General features: G+C 36.5%; 1 protein-coding gene across 5 annotated transcripts in view; it reads right to left on the minus strand.

Moving 5' to 3' along the window:
• The window catches only part of BMPR1B (bone morphogenetic protein receptor type 1B), a 418,825-nt gene that overhangs the window by 122,530 nt on the left and 282,837 nt on the right, over positions 1–13,458 (minus strand). For 2 of the 5 annotated variants that reach the window (XM_086704546.1, XM_086704542.1), the window contains exon 3: positions 8,809–9,102. The exons of the other annotated variants lie outside the window; for them this stretch is intronic. The gene's annotated coding sequence lies outside the window, so the exon portion shown is untranslated. The remainder of the gene's footprint in view (positions 1–8,808; positions 9,103–13,458) is intronic. 5 annotated transcript variants of the gene reach the window in all.

The following is a 13,458-nucleotide window of genomic DNA, read 5'->3' on the forward strand; positions in this document are numbered from 1 at the left end:
AAGCAGTAGGTCTTCAAATTTTTTTTAAAGGTTAGGACTATGATGAGTTTCCTTGAGAGTACAGATAACATTTTTACAGCAAAGGGGAAAAACGGCAGGTACATTTCTTAATAGCCCATTTACCATTTTAAAACTTAGGTAATTTTGCTTCTTTTATGGTTTCATAATTAAAGTTTCTCCTGCCATTTAGAGTAAACACAATTCCAGCCATGGGAGACAAGAATGACCAGTTCAAGTTCAAGGGTTCACTGCACATGAATATCCATAAATGCCCTTGACAGTCTTGGTGGTATAATGAACCTTGCAATTACTCAGCAGGCCATCACCACAATACATGAACATAATGCCTCCAACGTCAAACGACAAAACATTATACAAATAAAACCAACCAACTGTTATAGTTCACATAGGGCTTTTGGAAACTAATTAAATTGCAACAGTTCCTCTTAAATCTTTTTCAGTTTGCAGGGAGTTTTGGTTTACTGAGCTATGTTTATGGCAAATAATTAATAGAAAAAGGTGTTGGCATTATATACAATTGGGAGATGCCAATTAGCAAAACCCTCCTTCAAAATGACACCAGTTAATTCCAGCATGAGCCCTCAGAGGGAAATAGCCTTTCTCTTAAACAAATGCTAGTGCCTCATTGTCTTTGGGAATGTCTCCAATCATCCTATATATAACCTCCTGGGGTAAATGCTTCTGGCCCTGCTTTCCTATTGCCTCTGCAGTGAAGAAATGATCTTCATTAAGTTAGTTCATTTGAATAATAGTGTGCTTTCCTTTCCTCTGGTGGCTCTCCAACTGTGGAAAGTTTGTCTCTGCAAGACAATCTCTGACACAGTAAAAAGTACCATGAAGTAAAAAGTAATACACAGATAAAAGATCATTAATTATTAGCACCCCTAATAAAAAGCATAGAACATACTAGACAATATATGTGTATGTGCACATAAAGCAGGCATCTCATTACCAATTTAATTATATGAGCAGTCTGGGAATGAAAGTACAAGACAAAGTGAAAATATGTACATTCTATTTATGGTAATTATTTTAACTCAGGTTTTCCCAATATATAAGCTGATGACCGCTGATGTTAAAGTACACTGGAATAAAGATAAGTAAGTTCATGATGTTTAACTTGGTAAATAGCTACCCTGTGCTAGTTTCATCACAAAGGGTTTATTGTTATTCCAGACATCTTCAGAAAAGGCTTGACATGATGGTTCAGCATTTATCATTCAGTTCAAAGGAAATATGAATACTAAAGCAAGCTGGGTTTCCCTCTCAGAATCACATACTGAGGAAAAAGCAGGTAAGATTTGGTCATGAGAAATGGAGGAATTTTGTTTTTGTTTTTTTTCCCTCCTCTGTTTTTAATCCGATAACTTCAGATAACTAAATTAGCATTTAGGACTCCAATAAATTAACCCATGAATCAAATGGTATTTCTACTTCTAACTTTATTTTTGATTTTTTAACAAAGCAAAACATAAAAAAGTAAGTTAACCGGAAAACAGATTTTTCTGGTCTTAGAAACAAATATTTCTTTTTATGTTTTACAAACAAATCAAGCTGATCTTCTGACCTTAAAAAAGTCCTGCTCTTTTTTTAATTGGCCACAGAAAAAGAAGCAGGAACCTGAACTACTGGAAAACTTTAAGTATTAAGAAAAATCTGACATCCATATTTAAAAGGTACAGACTTTTTTTAGATCTATAACTACGGTACACTGTACTAGATTTTAGACAAATGAGATTCAGAATAATTCTGATAATTACCATTTTTCTTTAAAATAACACAGACATTCTGGGGAAAACTCCTAATGTTATCTAACAGTTACATGAACATTAAAGGGAAATTTTTTCAGGAAAACAAAAAATCCTCATAACGATACTGAGAACATCAGACATAAAATACCTAGAGTAAGAGTTGGTGAGAAATCATGCTTAAAGCAGACAGAGTCAGTATGAACAGAAAATTACTTTGTAACTTGATAAAGGTACAGTTTCACAACTGTGTTCTGAAGTCCATACTTTTCTGTAATATTAGGATTGTTCCTAATATTATAATTTAGGTCTGAATTTCTGATTAAAATTACAGAATCAAATAGGTCATCTATATGACGAAAATGTTACACAAGATTCATATATTTACCTCCATATAATACATACAGTTATGTTCTATAAAATGAGCTAAGATATACCATACATAATGACTATACAAGGCACATAAAAATGCAATCATAAATCTGTGCTGGTTATAATAAAACCTAAACAAATATTTAACAATTGTGTCTGCTATCTTAAAACAGGTTATTAAGACTGCTTCAAAATCACAGCAGAAATTTGAGCAGTTTCCTTTCTCTTGATAAACCATGGTAAACCAAGATACTAAAAGACCATTCCAGTGAGCTGAGATTTTGATTATAGTTCTACAACAGATATTTAAAAAGTGATTCCTAATGAAGACGGCATTTCTGAACATCACTTTGAAATTTAAAAATCCACTCCGAAATTCATCCCACTTCCTCTCCTCTGATTAAGTGGATTTGAACCCACTGAAGTAGCAACTTCTGGAAACAATTAATATGCATAATGCAGAGCGTATCAGGATACCTCACACTTGCACAAAAATGAATGAATGAATCAATGAAGGAAAGCAACCAAGCCAGTCAGTAAGGCAAGCAATTAACCATTTTTAATCCTTACAAGAAATATTTTCTGTTCCCAAATCATTAAGCCTTTCTTAATTCCTCTCTCTCTCTCTCAGGTCTCATATCCATTTCATTATATCATGACCTGGAAGTACCATATCCAAAATATATCCCAAATAGAACCACTCTCACCACTACCATTGCAAAAACTCTAGACCCAGTTGCCATCACGTATCTTGCAGAAAGCTGTGTAACAGTTTCCTCTTTAACTCATTGATTCCACTATGTCCTGCCACAAACTGAGCTCTCCAATCAGCAACCAACCAAAGCGACATCTACGGAGGTATAAATCACATATTACTTCTCTGCTTAAAACTTCCAGTTATAAACAAAACCATACTCATTACTATGGCTTTCATAATTTGGCCTCTGCCTCTTTTTTGACCTCACTTCCTTATCTTTTTCCCCTTTTTCCAAAATGTGCCCTGAATGCTGGTTTTGTCTATCCCTCAAACACACCACTAATTTCCTTTGACAGTCCTTATACCTGTTCCTCTATCTTATTCCCATTATTTAGATTTCAGTTCCATGACCATTCTAAGAAAAGTAACCACCAACTTTTCTAACTCATTTTTTCTTCAGATCATTTATTTCTATCTAATTGGATAATCTTTCTCTACATATTGATGTATTTATTGTCTACCTCCTCTTGAATGTGGATACTTTGAAAGCAGATATTTTGTTATGCTCAGTTGCAATGTCCAAAGCATCTATAACTATGCCTAGAACACATGAGGCACAGTCGACATTTATGGAATGAACAAAGGAAGCTGGATTATCTGTGTTCATATTGTATTCACAGATACAATAAACCCTTGTGTTCTGGAATGTCTTGGACCACAGACTGAGTAACCAGGCAGGCAACCTTCATAGCAGCAGAAACAGTGGGTTACAGAGGAAGGAGGCCAATGGGATACCCCTCTCCCATTACCATGAGGCTTCTTAAGCATTCCCTCACACTGACCTGAGAAAGAGATGGTTGGTAGAATCCTAGGAGTGGGAGAAACCTCAAAAGGCTGAGACATTCACCCAGCAGATAAAATTTTCATCTGAAATGTATAAAATATTTTTAATTGTCAAGATCAATCATCTTTCATCATCAAAAAGAAAAAGAAAGTTTTCTAAAAGCAAGATGGATAAGTTGGACCCTGAATAACCAAAGCAATCTTGAAAAAGAAAACCAAAGCAGGAGGCATCACAATCCCAGACATCAAGCTATACTACAAAGCTGTAATCATCAACACAGTATGGTATTGGCACAGGAACAGACACTCAGGTCAATGGAACAGAATAGAGAACCCAGAAATGGACCCACAAACGTATGGCCAACTAATCTTTGACAAAGCACAAAAGAATATCCAATGGAATAAAGACAGTCTCTTCAACAAGTGGTGCTGGGAAAACTGGACAGCGACATGCAGAAGAATGAACCTGGACCACTTTCTTACACCATACATAAAAATAAACTCAAAATGGATGAAAGACCTCAATGTAAGACAGGAAGCCATCAAAATCCTTGAGGAGAAAGCAGGCAAAAACCTCTTTGATCTTGCCCGCAGCAACTTCTTACTCAACATGTCTCCAGAGGCAAGGGAAACAAAAGCAAAAATGAACTACTGGGACCTCATCAAAATAAAAAGTTTCTGCACAGTGAAGAAAACAATCAGCAAAACTAAAAGGCAACCGACAGAATGGGAGAAGATATTTGCAAATGACATATCAGATAAAGGATTAGTATCCTGAATCTATAAGAACTTATCAAAATCAACCCCCAAAAAACAAATAATCCAGTGAGGAAATGGGCAAAAGACATGAATACACAATTCTCCAAAGAAGACATCCAGATGGCTAACCGACACATGAAAAGATGCTCAACATCACTCATCATCAGGGAAATATAACTCAAAACCACGATGAGATACCACCTCACACCTCTCAGAATGGCTAACATTAACAACTCAGGCAACAACAGATGTTGGCGAGGTTGTGGAGAAAGAGGATCTCTTTGCATTGTTGGTGGGAATGCAAGCTGGTGCAGCCACTCTGGAAAACAGTATGGAGGTTCCCCAAAAAACTGAAAATAGAACTACCTAAGACTCAGCAATTGCACTACTAGGCATTTATCCAAGGGATACAGGTGTGCTGTTTTGAAGGGACACATGCACTCCCATGTAATAAACATAGCAGCACTATCCACAATAGCCAAAGTATGGAAAGAGCCCACATGTCCATCGATGGATGAATGGATAAAGAAGATGTGATACACACACACACACACACACACACACACACACACACACACACACAATGGAGTATTACTTGGCAATCAAAAAGAATGAAATCTTGCCATTTACAACTACATGGATGGAACTGGAGGGTATTATGCTGAGTGAAATTAGTCAGAGAAAGACAAAAATCATATGACTTCACTCATGTGAGGACTTTAAGAGACAAAATAGATGAACATAAGGGAAGGGAAACAAAAATAATATAAAAACAGGGAGGGGGACAAAACAGAAGACACTCATAAATACGGAGAACTGAGGGTTGCTGGAGGGGTTGTGGGAGGGGGGATAGGCTAAATGGGTAAGGGGCATTAAGGAATCTACTCCTGAAATCATTGTTTCACTATATGCTAACTAATTTGGATGTAAATTTTAAAAAATAAAAAATAAAATTTTAAAAAAGATGGATACATTGTTACATATTCCTTAATTACAGAAAAAATATGCAGTATGCAAATATGGACTCTAAAATATTAGCTACTAAGAATCATTATTATTCAAGTAGCTAAGAGTGTTGGCCCCGTGGGCTAAATTATAGACAGTTTCAGCAATTCTGAATTCAACAGTACTATTAATAAGTTGTGTCATTTTGCTGGATTTTAAAATAGAATTTTTAGTATGGTCTGAGGGAAAGTGCCTCAGATTAAGGGTCACAGATTTCCCCCCTCCTGAGATTAACCCTGCTTGTATTGGTTCTTGCCATAAAATGGAAATCCCCTTATGCCACACAATATTGTCCCACTGAATAAATGACATATCACATGTGAAAGATACTGCACAAAATTAAAGTCCTTACATTAGAACCTGTTGTAAATATACTTCTCATTCATGTGTATAAACATGCATCTATTACAGTACATTTTGTGGGAAAGGTCTGTTTCATTTACGGCCTATGTTTCAAAGCCAGGGAACCCAAAAATGTATTACACAAATGCATATAAACACACTTTAAAAGAAGTAAGTGTTGAAGGTTGCCATCACTGCTTCTAGAACTGAAGTTAAGTTCAAGGGTCTCTGACATAAGAGCTGGAAAGAACATATAAATTTAAAACATTTTACCATACTAGAAGTTTTGCTGGCAGTCATATGCTGTATAGGAGAAGGCAGAGGTCTCTAAGGAGAGAGAAGAAAGAGTATGGAGGAAAGTTTTGGGTGTGTGTGTGTGTATTTAAACGGAAACATGGTAGGTTTCATTTATTTTGAGCCCTATGGGCTTTTCATTGGAAATGGGAAATACTCTCAGATTAAGGAGAATGAAGTTAGTGGCAATTTTACTATAAAGATACACTGTGCTCATGGAAGGAAAGAAAGCATTTCAAGTTTTCCTCAATTATAACCTCAGAGTATGACCAGTTAACAGGGTAGTTTCCACTCACTATATATATATATATATATATATATATATATATATATATATATATATATATATATATATATATTTAACCTGAGCTCCAAGACATTATTGGTGATCCAGAACCCAGTCCTTCCTGGAATAAATCAGGTTGTTTTCTTTCCCTCTATCATACTGAAAACAGACTTTGTATTACATCTTTGTAATTCATTTAAACTAACAGTGGTAGTTGTATGACATATACTATTTTAGTATCGGTTTCATAAAGTCACATTTAGAACTTAATTCTCAAAGTATTTTATAAACTCAGATTTCAGAAATTGCATTGCTGCCTCAGAAATGGACTACATAGGGGCACGTGCTTATAAACATCACAGAAATAAACATATTTTCCTGTCAGAGAATAGAACATTAAAACTCTGGACTGGGCATATCACGTGATTTTTTAAAGACTAAATAAAAGTTCATCTGGAACTTTAGTACAGTTTTCTTCAATTTCATATTTTGTTTCAAATATTAAACATCTGCCAAAATTCAGAGGAAAAAAACCCCTGCTCAATGATTATATATGATTGCTACTATCATTCAGAAAAAAGAAAAAAAAAAGTACACTGTAACAGAATCTGAGAAATGTCAATTAAGGTAGTTTTTTAATCAATGTGGTTAGAAAACACATCTGTTTTGAAATACTTACCTACTACTAACAGTGCACAAAAAGACATTTTCTAACACTCACTACTAAGACTTGCTTCCAAATGGGGAGTTTTCATATTTTCTTTCCAATAAAACAAAGTGGCCCTTTAACAACCATATGGCCCTGTGCTCTAAAAGAAGTTTCATTCAGCATCTATTTTTAGACATAGGTTTCCTTATAAAATATACTGCAGTCACCAAGCTGAATGAGCCCTCATGTTTCTGTGGACAAAGCCTCCTGCCATCCAACAAGTTCCCTACAGCACTGCGGGCCTCAGCACTGGTCCCATTTCTCCTCTCCCAGGGAATAAGACATTAAAAAAAACTACTAAATTATGTGCCAAACAAGTTACTTTTCATTTCTTTAGAAAGCTATTTTGGGGGAATATATAGGTTAACCGAAATCTTTCTTGCTTCTCACATATTTAGTATATATTAATTTTCTGTTGAGCTCTTTAAATTCAACATGCTTTGCCAATAATACCTAAGAACAGATCAGCTCAAAATGCAAACATGTCTATTTCAGCCAATGTTCAAACAGCACTAACAATGTTAATGTTAAATTTCTTAGGTACAGTGGTGAGTTCAGAAACATTGTTACACGCCATCATTTACATATGCTTTACATATATTAAAGTATTATATAACTTTAAATTTTTTACATTGTATATCTTCCCTATGATATAAGGAAGTCAACAAGAACTGATGTAGCAACTTTTGAACAGCAGAACACCAAAAAAGAACACTTGGTATACACTACTCAGCATATATTTAGTTGCATTCTTATCATTAAAGAAAAATAATAATGAGCCAATAAAATTTAAACTGTTTAATTTGGAATCAAGCTCTTGTTTCGATAATAAATAAATGCCTGGTTTAAATCTTTCTCTACTTATCACAGGTTGACAAAAATCATATAGGAATAAAAGAAGAGGAAAACTTTTCAAATCAGATGAACTGAGGCCTGAATTTAGCTGCTAGGTTAAAATCTTTCTGAAAATTTCTAGGGGCGCCTGGGTGGCTCAGTCAGTTGAGCATGTGACTCTTGGTTTCGGCTCAGGTCTTGATCTCGGGGTTTGCAAGTTTGAGTCCTGCATCGGTCTCCACACTGACAGTGCAAAGCCCACCTGGGATTCTCTCTCTCTCTCTGCCTCTCCCCTCCTTGTGCTCTCTCTCTCTCTCTCTGTGAAGAAGGAGGAGAAGGAGGAGGAGGAGGAGGAGGAGGAGGAGGAGGAGGAGGAGGAGGAGGAGGAGGAGGAGGAGGAAGAAGTCATCTAACAAACAGCTATTCCACACCAAGGAAGTTGCAGGCTTTATAAGCACAGCAGCGTGCGATCTGGCAAATATCATTCCTGGCCACACTGCATTCCTTTCAGGCCAAGTAAGCACTGCACTTTCTTCTATCTTGAATATATATATATAGTCAATACTGAGAGAAAAACCTACAACACATGTGTAACTGCTCTTTCCCCTGAGATTTCAGATTATTTCCCCCATGAGACACTTTTGTTCCCCGTTTCACTGAGCTATAATTGATACGGCATTGTACTAGTTTAAGGTGTACAACATAACACTTCTGATATATGTACATACTGCAAAATGATTACCATGATTTTGTTAACCGTTTATTTTACTAATCATCGCTCCTCATAGTGAATCACTTATTGCAGGACAAAAATTTGTCATTTGAAAGGGAGAGAACAAAATAAAATTAGGAAGGTGTTATGTATTAGTTAATCCCATACAACCCAATACTTACATACCTACATATGATCGTTTCCTTCAATGTAGCATTTCTTCAGGTAATTTCCAGTATCTTCACAATCCACAGATTACAAATCAGTAGTGTTTCATCAGTAGAAAGCATCATTTAGGTAGGGCAGGTTTCTCAATCCCAGCAATATTAATATTTTGGGCCAGATAATTCTTTTTGTGGGGGGCTGTCCTGTGCATTTTAGGATGTTTAACAGCATCCATCATTTTCTCTCACTAAATGCCAGTAGCACCTCCTCCCAGTCGTAAAAATCAAACACGTCTCCAGACATGGATATATGTCCCTGGGTGGGGAGAGGGAAGAAATCTGCCTCTAGGTGGAGAACCACCTATTTAGGTGACGACCACAGATTTGGATTTTAATTTTAACTGTAAATTTACATTAAGTCAAGATTCTCTGATTAGACACAAAAATATTATATACCAAAACACTGTTATCATTATTAAACTGTAAGTATATAATTAACATCCAAGTTCATAAAAATTTACACTTTGAAATAGTACATGAAATTTTATCAAGGTACCAATAGCGAAATAACGATTTCTGATTTTCCAAAAATATCACCCAATTAAAATGTTTCCCTATACCATTTGAGGAAGATTTATTTTGGTTTTGGTCTGGCCCATAATGGGTAGGAGTAAGTACAGGAAGTTTTATCTGAAAAATGAACATGGACCAAGTCTTATAAATTGGCCCTGGTGCTATTTCCCATCATAGCTCCTGTTTGTTTACATTGGAGTTCGTATAAATTGGGTGTTATTTCCTTTCCACTAAGTTTCAAGGTATTAACAGCCAAGGAGGTGTTTTTTGACTTCTTCCTCCCTCCTTTTCTCCCACTTCCCCCAAATAAATAATGCATTGCTTGGAACACAATTTTAAGACTTGTCCCCAAACTTCAAAACTACTCTGAATTTATTTTTACCTAAACCCATCTTTATACCTGAAAGCAAGAACAGTCTCTTTAAAATGGAAATGAGCAAAATATGCATTTTCTAACAGCTATCCACTCTCCAAGAGAATCATTTATCTGGTCATTTCACAGCTAAAACTTGCAAATTCTTAAGTAAATCAGTTCCATTTATTTTGACTTCCTGCCTCAGCTCTTCCTTCCAGAGAAAACATTACTCTAATATTTTTATCCATTAAGTACTCTTAAAATTAAATGTCCCTATTTAAACAAAATTTCTTACCCTCACTCCAAACACACACACACACACACACACACACACACACACACACACACACACAATTAAAAGAAGCACAGATTTCTTTAATTTCTCTGGCTAGAGTTATTCCCGGCTAGTTTTTAAAAAGCACACAGCACCTCCATTTAGTGACTGCCACTTGTGTGAATTAACAACTAAAAAGCTAAAACAAGTGTCTTTGTTTGCAATACGTAGTAGCATCTGACAGTTGCAAAACTGTCCTTGACCAGTGAACTTCCAGTGAAAAAAAGCTGTTAAAAGTTCACGCACCCCAAATGCACATTCATTATAATTAAACAAGAAGATTACGTGGACATTGATGACAAGGATTATCAAAATAAAATGGCACCACCTGCCCCATGCTCTCCCATTAATTAGTAGGGAGTCTGAGGCGCCAATTAACAAGAAGCAGAAAAGGATCAGCACACACAGCTCAAGCTGAACTTAAAGATTAACTCTTCTAGTCCGGGCCCCATTTCTTCACCACACTATGTTAATTTGTCTATGCAAGCCAAAACTGAATCCTAGGCTATTCCTTTTTAGAAAAGAAACAGTATCATTAGGAAGACATTTCAGTTGTATGAAATAATTCCCAAAATAGCTGCCCAAAAAGTTCATACGATTCCAGGAACAAGCGGCCATTCAGTATTTCACAGAGATGCAAAATACTAAATAATCCAGGTAATCCCAGGGACTAAACTGCTTTCACATTATAAATTACAAATCTGCAGTAGTTAATATTAACTGTGGGAAACAACTAGAGTACTGTATGGTTAGCAGTAACTAGCTCCACCCTCTCACCCCTGCTACTAAATAGCACTTTCTAGGCGTGAGACCACAATTTTTTTTAAGTTAGTAAATGACTTCATTATTGGTTTCACAGGACTATTATTAGTTACTTCTAAATTTGACCATTCACTCCTTTTAAACAATACTTTCCAAAAACAATATAGGTGTTTTTATACAATTCCCAACTTGATCCATAACTTCTCTGTAGACAGTATTATTATTTTTTGAGAGAGAGAGAGCACACATACCCAAGCTGGGGAGGGGCAAAAGGAGACAGGGAGAGAGAGTTGGAGAGAGGGAGCGAGAGAGAGAAAGAGAGAAAGAGAAAGAGAGAGAGAAAGAGTCTTAAACAGGCTTCCTGCCCAGCGTGGAGCCTGACACAGAGCTCCATCCCATGACCCTGGAATCATGACCTGAGCCTAAATCAAGAGTGGATGCTCAACCTACTAAGCCACTCAGGCACCTCTGTAGACAATATTGTTATTCTAGAAACCGAAAATTATTTTTTGAAAAAGCACTGCAAATGCAAATTATCAACAACACTATAATGCACATGTGATGATATTGTTACATGCACACAAAGTTACTAACATGCATTTTTAGTAACTACTTTATAAGTCATCATTAAATATTCAGGTTTAACTTGCATAATAAAATTCATTCTGCTTAATGTGAATTCATTTTATTAAAAAGATAGTATTTTCTTCAAAATTCAGAAGGGATTTCCCCTCCTAGGCCTTCAATATTCGCCTCACATTTCACAAAAAGTATTTTCCTTTTTGATGTAGACATAAGTATATTTAATCCATAACATTATTAATTGCACATACTGGTGAAAAATACGTAGGAACTTGGCATTAGAGAAGGAATATCCTAAGGCCATTTCGAGATTCAAATTCCCCAATGGCATTACAGAATACATTCTGAAGCATGGGAATAAAAACCTCAAAGAGTTGCTAAGAGAATTAAATTAGATCAAATGTTTAGAAAAACATTTTTAACAGCCACAATGAAATACTGATGCTAAGCAGAAACTCATATGTCTGCCCCAAAAAATCCCTCAAAACATAACCTATGTCTACTGACGCTCATAACACCTACCTTTGCGCCGTATTGCTCTCTATTCATTCAGGTCTGGGATGGGGTCTACAAAATTGCATTTTTAAGAAGCACTGCTGGAGATTCTAATATAAGTAATATATGGCCCATACCAGCCTTGCCCTTAGACATGGACAAACAAGGTCCTAGTCTTGAGGTATGCACTTTAAAGGTATCCCCTCCAATCCCTTTTTGGCTGCATGCCTCACCACTACAAGGAATCCAATGTAACACAGGCCAGGCCTCTCTGGACCTTACCATCCCTCCTTTCGCGTGACCATGACCTCAGAACTCTTTTCCCAAAGAACCAGAGTGTGCAATCCTAGGTCCAAAGGATGGCCAAGAGCAATTAGCAAATAGCATATGTGCCTAATTTAGAACTTTTAAATAGATTACATATGCTGTGCAGTTGTCTGTACTCTTGCCTTGCCCCTACAAAAGTGAGGGATAGATCTGGAAAACACTCTACAGACACCTTGTTAAAGACTTTCATCTCTCTCTCTTACCCATGCCCTTCTTGTCTCTCATCCCTACCATTTGTATAAAATTGCATATACACAAAATGCTGAAAGGCATTTACCTCTTCCATGATTTCAAACATACTAGAAAGAAAGGGAAGTGGATAAATGGTGTACTTGTTTAAATATTAGCCAAATTCTGTCCTAGTAACAAATGGCAAAAACATGAAAACAAATACCAAGCCACATTTCCATATCTATAAAGTTGAAAAGAGGAAAGAGAAAACCAATATTAAATAACTTTACCGTAATTAGGGAAATAAAAAGAACTATAGCACTCAGACCTGGCTTTAGAGAAGCTTAAAAATAAGCAGGGGACAGAATCTTTTCTTGAAATAATTCCCATGACCTAATAGGACAGAAGGTACACAGTAATTATGTGTTGAATATATCAACAAATGAAAAAATGAAATGGCAACGACTGTACTGAGACAATACTAATATATTAAGGAATATCACTCTATAGGTAGAGAGGCACCTGTTCTAATCTAGAGTTGAGAGAAGTGTCATTAAACATTTTGGTCTCAGCATTCCTTTACATTCTTAAAAAATATTAAGGACCCAAAAGAAATTTTGTTTATTTTTGTTAACATCTATTTTGTTTTTTATTTACCTTATTAAAATTAAAATGAGGGACACCTGCGATGTTCAGTCAGTTAAGTGTCCGACTCACGATTTCTGCTCAGGTCATGAACTCACTGTGGTGAGATCAAGCCCACATCAGGCTCTGTGCTGTGTGTGGAGTCTCCTTAGGATTCTCCCTCTCCTTCCCCCTCTCAGTCTGCCCCTCCCCACCTGAGCACAAGCGTGCTCTCTCAAAAAAAAATTTTAAATGAGATGTATATTCATTTAAAAACAATATTAATAGGGGCGCCTGGGTGGCGCAGTCGGTTAAGCGTCCGACTTCAGCCAGGTCACGATCTCGCAGTCCGTGAGTTCGAGCCCCGCATCAGGCTCTGGGCTGATGGCTCGGAGCCTGGAGCCTGTTTCCGATTCTGTGTCTCCCTCTCTCTCTGCCCCTCCCCCATT

Source organism: Puma concolor, chromosome B1 (assembly GCF_028749965.1).
Source record: "Puma concolor isolate L17-30 chromosome B1, mPumCon1.1.hap2, whole genome shotgun sequence".
Taxonomy (NCBI): domain Eukaryota; kingdom Metazoa; phylum Chordata; class Mammalia; order Carnivora; family Felidae; genus Puma; species Puma concolor.